Below are 8,481 nucleotides of genomic sequence, written 5' to 3' on the forward strand. Positions count from 1 at the left end.
TGGACTCGGGAATATTGACTACACAGGGGTGACTGCTCGCAGAAGACCCAGTTATGCGTGGAGTTGTTGTTTCATTGGGAAGGATTCAAACTATTTCAATTGATGGTTTCATGTCTGTAAAAGCTGCAAAGGGATGCAGCTTTCTTCCTAAGTTCAAGTGGAAGAATTCCTGCTCTGAGTGGTTCCTCAATTTTTAGTAATTGGTGGGCTTTTCTCTGCAGCCTGTCTAATAGTGTAAGTGGTGTGGTGCCTGCTCCACTCCGAATAGGAGAAGCATACTCCATAAGTGGTCGCATGTGTGCCTTGTAGATGGTGATTCGTGCTCAGAGAGGGAGGTTTTAGTACGTCCCAGGATGTATAATTCCTGTTTTCCGTTTTTAAGAATCTGCTGCAAAAACACTAGTCCTCTACGTGACAAAGGGCACTGCAGTTTTTAGTAATCTTCTGCAAAAATGCTTGTCAAAGATCCTCGAGATCAGGGGTCCCCAACCACCGGGCCGGGGCCCAGTACCAAGGAAACCTTTCAGACGCAATGATAAGAAAAATACACACACACGCAAAAAAAAAAATACTTTTGTAAATAACTAAATACATTTTTAAGTAAATGCATATCAATTTTGGAAATATGGGCCATTATTTTATTAAAAAATAATATAGTTTGAAGTTTTTGCATGTTTATGTTGTTTGTTGAGTGTCCCACTTTTTTTGACAGTCCTTGAACGCACCATTGTACGTGCACTAGCCTTCTCCCACTCTGCTCAGATGGTCAACTACACTGTATTTTTATCGGGGTTTTTTCACTTCATATTTGCTCCCAAATGCTGATACTCTGTGGGAATGCATAAAGGTAAAGTATGATGACGTTATTGAGTGCTCATGTGTATATTTGTTGTGTGCACAGCTTCAAGTTAATTCATGCTAGCACACTGCCTGTTAGCACACACATCAAGCAGCGGTGCTACTGTATAATCTTCTCTCTGAAAAACAAACTCCAAGCTTATAGTGGTGGATGGTGGGTCTGTATTCACTCTGAGCTTTTAATTTGATGTTGTTCCTGTCTTAGTTTTACACAAGACATACTAAATGAGACAAATTACATGCTACAGTATATGACCCCCACCACCACGGAGATTTGTGGGAACACGAGACGGGCCGTGGGTCCAAAAAGGTTGTGGACCACTGCTCTAGATGACAGAAGTGCTGTGTTATTTTTAGGAATCTGTTGCACTAGTCAAAGATCCTTTATATGAAAAGAGCATTGATATTAGTATCCATTCATCCATTTTCTATGCCACTTACCCTCACTCGGGTCACAAAGGTATGCAGGAGCCTATCCCAGCTGACTTTGGGTGAGAGGCGGGGTGCACCACGGACTGGTCGCCACCCAATCTCAGTCGATGTTAGTAATCTGCTGCAAAAACACTAAAATCAAAGATCCTCAATATGACTGCAGTGTTCTGCTGTTTTTCAGGACCTACAGCAAAAATGGCAAAGATCCTCTATATGGCAATAGCCCTGCTGTTTTTAATAATCTGCTGCAAAAAAGCCCATCAAAGATCCTCTACGTGACGAGAGCAATGCTGTTTTAAGGACCTGCTGCAAAAACACGAGTCAAATATCCTTTGTATGAGAGCGGTGTTGTGCTGTTTTTAGGAATCTGCTGCAAAAATACTAATCAAAGATCCTCTGTATGACAGGAGGTATATGGTGCGCACAGACATAAAGACATTGTGTGTCAAGAAAAGGACCGGAGTAATAAAATCTACTTTGCATGATTTCCAGCAGCTGACAGGACACTTTATGGCTGAGGTTGCAGTCGGCTGAGGTCGGGTCAGCAAGTCTTCCTCGGGGTCGTCGATGAGTCTTAATCCGCTCTGAAGCCCGACTCCACTCCCTCCGGCTCACTCCTACCTGCTGCTCTCGGCCAGGTTGTCCACCCTGCACTTCAGCACCTGTGTCAAAGGTACCTTACTGTCGGGCTTGATGAACACTGCGTGCACTCCTCTTTCAAGAGGAGCACAATCCATGCAAAATCACAACAACAGACGGAAAAACCTGGGGGTGTTTTTAAAGGGTTTGGCTCCAAGTTGAATTCCTCACCTTCTTAAAATAACATTTGGAAACAAAGACAAAATAGATATCCTCCTGACACTGACGCTCTCGTTTGTTGTTTTGTTGTTTTTCATGTGGATTTGAACTTCTCCTGGCTATATGGGATTGCTGTTATGTATGCTACACTTCAAGTCTAACTTTCAATGTTGCAACATGGAAAAATAGAAAAAAATGCATTTAAAGTCACACCAGGACCCATAGGAAAATGATGTGAATAGCATCGATCTGTTCCAGGGTCAAACTGTGGCCAACACAAAACGTTTAACTCAACAGGTGATGTTTGTAAAAAGAAGTGAATTGCTGTTGACAACAAAACACTCATTCAGGCGTTTAGCAAAGAATGACGAGGGCACGATAAAACCAATAAAATCAACAAAATGGTATCACAACACGTGATGACGCATGTTGATGTCACCCAGTTAGTGCAGGGGCGTCAAACTCGTCAATCGCAGTCATGGTTGTGAAACCATTTAGTTATTATGATTTTCATTTTGTATTGTTTTACCAACAAAGTCGAGGCGCCGAGCAGAAATTTGAGTACAGCCGTCCCTCCCAATATCGCGGTTTGATTATCACTCCCTCGCTGTATCGTGTTTTTTTTCAGAAATTAATTAATAAATGATGGCTGTTTTGTGGTAGACTATGGTCTATTATTAGCCAAAACATATTGAAATACAATTGATATGTAGTACTCTGGTCACTAGGTGGCAGTAATGACACAAAACATTGATGAGACATTACCTTACATTACATTACCTCAACGCTGCATGAAGTCAAAAAGTCAAAAATAGCATGTCCGACAAGATAGACTGAAAAAAGGTCTCCTCCCATTCTGCGTGGAGGTGGTAGGTTTTGGGCTTCTTAAGTGTAGAAGAAATACATTTGAGGCTAACTGGTTAGCTTGCTAGCTTACAAGCTAGCAGCCGTATTGTGTCCCTGCAGCATAAGCTTGCTCAATGTGGTGTAAACAATGAATAATAGAAGTGTAAAGGCGACTGTAGGGGTGTTATTTCATGTCTTCAGGGCTCTAATAATGTTAAAAACGTCTTTAAAAAGTTATAAACAGGTTTTCTATGCTCTAACTATGAAAATATTCAATTTATTAACATTGAATCCTATATTGTGGATACATATTAATTTAACGCGGTCATATAACGGTTCACCTTTCGTGGCCTCTCTGTTTTGCAAATCGCATGTTTTTTTTTTTTTTTTTTTTTTATTCTGCACCCAAAAGGCAGAGGAAGATGTGAACCATCGCACAAAAAGTCGGACTTCCGGACATGCTGTAGGAAGGTGGAAGTTACGTGGCTGTAGGGCACCATCACAAAATAAATGAATCTTCGGTTTGTTACATATGTTACATGTAGAAATTGTCTGCCAAAATTGCCAGAACAAATGCATTTAGCATAAAGATTATTTATGATTTTTTAAAATTATGTTTTACTTACATATTATAAATATAAAAAATAATTAAATATACAATAATAATAATAATAATAATAATAATAATAATAATAATAAATATTGTATTATTATTTTATTGTTTTAAAAATTATGCAACAATTAGTAACAGAATTGGCCGCACGGTGGTCTAGTGGTTAGCACGTTGGCCAACACAGTAACAGCTTGGAGATCAGGAAGACCTGGGTCCGATTCTCCCCTGGGCATTTCTGTGTGGAGTTTGCATGTTCTCCCCGTGTGCGCGTGGGTTTTCTCCGGGTACTCCGGCTTCCTCCCACATTCCAAAAACATGCATGTTAGGTTAATTGGTGACTCTAAATTGTCCATAGGTATGAATGTGAGAGTGAATGGTTGTTTGTCTATATGTGCCCTGCGATTGGCTGGCAACCAGTCCAGGGTGTACCTCGCCTGTCGCCCGAAGTCAGCTGGGATAGGCTCCAGCTTGCCCCCGCGACCCTAATGAGGAAGAAGCGGTATAGAAAATGGATGGATGGATAGTAACAGAATTTTTAAAAAAGTGCATTTTTTCCAGGTTTTCGCAGGCCACATAAAATGATATGGCGGGCCGAACCTGGACCCAGGCCTTTAGTTTGACACCAGTGATGTAGTGGCTACTGTTAGCAGCTCATGTTAGCATGAAGACTGCCGGCAACAAGTGCGGGTTGCCGACTAGCGTTAGCGAGATGCAGGTCTGCTGACTTGACACGACTTCACAATATGTTTGTTTCACTTGATGTGCTCGGGATCAATTACACCCGCCCCCCGGCCGACCCGACGTGTCCCGCGGCGACATCTGGGACGCCGTAACCCAACAAGCGTATGCTAATCATCCTCACATATGTCGCCTGTGAGACCATCAAAGAGCTTCCACGGCCTCGAGGAGCGAGGGCAGAGCGGGGGGTTGGGGAGGCGCTGGACGACAATGCTTGTTGGTCCGTGTGTGTTGTCTTTTGTGTCGCCAGGCGGAGCGAGGGGTGGCGCCTGGACTGGCTCGCTCTGGTAAGGCCCAGATGGACAGGTTGCCTGTGGACACAAGTGTACTGTAGTGCACACAATGTAGTAATACTGCCAGAAATAGTTAAAGATCATCGATATGACGGGAGAGCTTTGCTGTTGATAAGGACCTTCTGCAAAAACAAATCAAAAATCCTCTCTATGATAAGAGCCCTTTGTTGTTTTTAGGATTCTGCTGCACAAATGGTAGTCAAAGATCTTCTCGATGGGAGTGATGTTCTGTTTTTAGGAATCTGCTGCATGAAAACTACAGATCCTCTGTATGACATGCTTCATATGACAGGAGTGCTCTGCTGTTTTTAGGGATCTCCTACAAAAATGCAAGTCAAAGATCCTTTATGACAGGAACGCTTGCTGTTTTTAGGAATCGCTTGCATGAAAACTAAATATCCTCTGTATGAAATATTATCAAAGATTGTGCAAGTGTATGTGTAAAGTGTAAATATGATGTTCCTTAATGTAACTTGGTAAGCGTGTCCAAAACAAATTAGACCATGATCATGATCCTCTATATGACAGAAGCACTCTGCTGCTTTTAAGAATCTACTGCAAAAAAACGCTACTCAAAGATGCTCTGTATGCTTGGAGTGGTCTGCTGCTTTAATAAATGTGCTACAAAAATGCAAGCCAAAGATCCTGTCTGACAGGAGCACTGTGCTATTTTTAGGAATCTGCTGCACAAAAACTAAAAATACTCTATATGACAGGATGCTGTTTTTGAGGACTTACATCTAAAATATGAGCCAAAGATCATCAAAGATTGTGGAAATGTAAATGTGATGGTCCTTAATGTAACTTGTTAAGAATGTCCGGAACAAATAACAGGATGACCATGACCAAGATCCTCTATACAACAGGAACACTGCGCTGTTTTTAAGGATCTACTACAAAAAATGATAGTCAAAGATCCTCTCTATATGCCCAGAGTGGTCCCTTTTTAAGGACAAACTGCAGAAACACTCGCCGAAGATCCTCTCTGACAGGAGTGCTGTGCTGTTTTTAGGAATGTGCTGCATAAAAACTAAAGAGCCTTTATATGACAGGATGCTTTTTTGAGGACTTCCTGCAAAAACACAAGTCAAAGATCATCAAATATTGTGCGAGTGTAAACGTGATGTTGTTTAATGTAACTTGTTAAGAATGTCTGAAACAAATAACACCATGGCCATGACCAAGATCCTCTATACGACAGGAACACTCTGCTCTTTTAAGGATCTGCTGCAAAAATACAAATTAAAGATCCTCTGTATGCTTGGAGCACTATGCCGTTTTTAGGAATTTGCTGCAAAAACGCTATTCAAAGGCCTCCTATATGACAGGAGCAGTCTGCTGTTTTCAAAGACTACAAAACACTGGTCAAACAAAATCAAAGTTATTTAGTGTAACTTGTTAAGAATGTCCAAAACAAATAAAACCATAACCAAGCGCCACTATATGGCCAGAGCACACGAGTCAAAGATCCTCTGACAGGAACACTGTACTGTTTTTAGGAATCTTCTGCACCAAAACTAAAGATCCTCTATAGGAAAGGAACATTGTACTGTTTTTAAGGACCTACTGCAAAACCACAAGTCAAATATCATCAAAGCTTGTACAAGTGTATTCATGTAACTTGGAAGCATGTCCAAAACAAATAAGACAATGACCATGACCAAGATCCTCTATATCCTCTTGTGTTTTTAGGAATCTGCTGCTAAAAGTCATCTACAGCATGTGACAAGTGATTTGCTTCTTCTCGGGGTCTGCTGTAAAAATGCTAGTCAAAGATCCTCCCTGACAGGCGTGATATGCTGTTTCTAAGAATCTTCTGCGGAAAAAATAAAGATCCTCTATATGACAGGAGCATTCTGCTACTGCAAAAACACAGGTCAGAAATCATCAAAGATTGTGCAAGTGTAAGCGTGATGTTCCTTAATGTAACTTGTTAAGTGTGTCCAACAAATAAGACACGGCCATGACCAAGATCCTCTATATGACAGGACTGCTGTCCTGTTTTTAACAATCTGCTGGAAAAACACAAGTCAAAAATTCTCTCTGGGAGCGCTGTGCCGTTTTTAGGAATTTTCAGCACAAAAACTTAAGATCCTTATATGACAGGAGCACTCGGCTGTTTTTGAGGACCTACTGCAAAAGCATGAGTCAAAATATCATCAAAGATTGTGCAAGTGCAAGTGTGATATTCCGTAATGTAACTTGTTAAGCATGTCCAAAACAAGACGATGACCAAGATCCTCTATATGACAGGAGTGCTGTGCTGTTTTTAACTCATTCATCCATCCATCCATTTTCGCAGGGGCAGCAGTCTCAGTAGGGAAGCCCAGAGAAAAGCGTGTCCTTACTATAACGTGGACGTTTGAGCAGCGGAGGTCAGGGAACGCTGCTGTGTGTGCGCCTGCTAATCCTTGCGATTGCTCCACAGAAATAAATGTGTAGATCCTGACTTCTTTCTTCTTCAAACCTGATGTCATTACAAGTCTGCTACAACTGCGTATTTTTTGTGTGTGCGGTATGCAGTGTAACAACTGGCTTCCTCTTCCTGTCTCTCCTTCTCATGAACTCTGCCGAGCTCTTATCAAATGCACTTCTGCCACCTAGTGGCCGTTTTATGCCATTGAAATTGCTCTCAAGCCTAATCCATTGGTGAGGAGTTGCATCGTCACCTCGTTTAGCCTCTCTCACAAAAAAACGTAAAAGACTATAAGTACGTTGTTGGGATCAGGTGTTGGTGTTTGGTACAGAATGAGTTAAGGACCTACTGCAAAGACCCGCGATATCCCAGACCCGCTCTGCTGTTTTTAGGAAGCTGCTGCTAAAACGTGTGTCGAAGATGCTCTACTCGACAGGAAGGCGCTGCTGTGTTTAACATGCTACTCCAAAAACGCTAGTTAAAGATCCTCTATGTAAGTTTCGAACTCTTGTTAAAAAGCCGCCGAAGTCTCGCGCCTGGACTATTTGTGCAAAGAAGAAGAAAAAAGGACGACCATCTTTATATTTATTTATTTATTTCAACTTTGACCGATGTGAAGAGGATAAATATAAAATCGAGAAGACTCCTCATCTTCCTCACGCAGCTCACGTTTAACTTTTAAAGGCCAGGCCACAGATTGCATCTGCAGACATCTTTATTTACTTTTTTAAAGCAGCACTTATCTTCTCGCCGTCAAATGCCGTCTCTCCAACTTCACACATCGGCAGCAAAAAAGTCCTCAAGCTGGATAATGACTTTTAATAATGAAAGGTCACAGCTACAAAAAGCATCATGCTTTGTTATTGGGTTCATTGTGTGTGTGTGTGTGTGTGTGTGTGTGTGTGTGTGTTGCAGCCATGTGTCAACATTTGCTTCGAGAAGGTCAGGTGCTGATTGAGCCGTAATTAAAGCTGCTCTTAGTGCAAGCTATACTTTAATAATCAGCATATCTAATCACCATCATCTCTGGCCTATTGTGATGTGATGAGTCAAGTTTTGCGGCCTTACCCTGGAGGGGCTTTGCATGTTCCAACTCTCATCAAATCAAGAACATGATATAATTTGTATGTCTAGTAATGGACACAGACAATGTTCATGGGGGGGGACTAGTCATGAATTCATGCCAATGTGTTGTAATGAACACTTTTGAGCATTAGGAAACATGAAAATCCGTGCACTCATTAAATGTTTTACTTGCCTGTCACTTTGTGTTCTCATAACGTGTTGCAACACCAGAGGCAGGGTTAAAAAAAGTGACTGAAATGGCAAAATGGTAAAAGTAAAAATGAAAGGTTCAAGGGCAGTAAAGGTATAAAAAAATGAACAATGAATAATACAATAGCATGACATGAGACATGTTCAAGTTATTACTCTGGCACAATTACACATGCATTTCAATGCAAGGGGTCCATATTGGGACCAAAACT

The 8,481-nt window shown here is 41.4% G+C and overlaps 1 long non-coding RNA gene across 1 annotated transcript; it reads left to right on the forward strand.

Moving 5' to 3' along the window:
* The first annotated feature begins 719 nt into the window (after positions 1–719).
* Positions 720–8,074, forward strand: LOC129181596 (uncharacterized). The gene is made up of 5 exons (XR_008570460.1): positions 720–847; positions 1,472–1,700; positions 1,783–1,963; positions 6,271–6,454; positions 6,881–8,074. It is a non-coding gene; the product is annotated as an uncharacterized LOC129181596 (long non-coding RNA).
* The last annotated feature ends 407 nt before the right edge of the window (positions 8,075–8,481 follow it).

This window comes from Dunckerocampus dactyliophorus, chromosome 5 (assembly GCF_027744805.1).
Source record: "Dunckerocampus dactyliophorus isolate RoL2022-P2 chromosome 5, RoL_Ddac_1.1, whole genome shotgun sequence".
Taxonomy (NCBI): Eukaryota; Metazoa; Chordata; class Actinopteri; order Syngnathiformes; family Syngnathidae; genus Dunckerocampus; species Dunckerocampus dactyliophorus.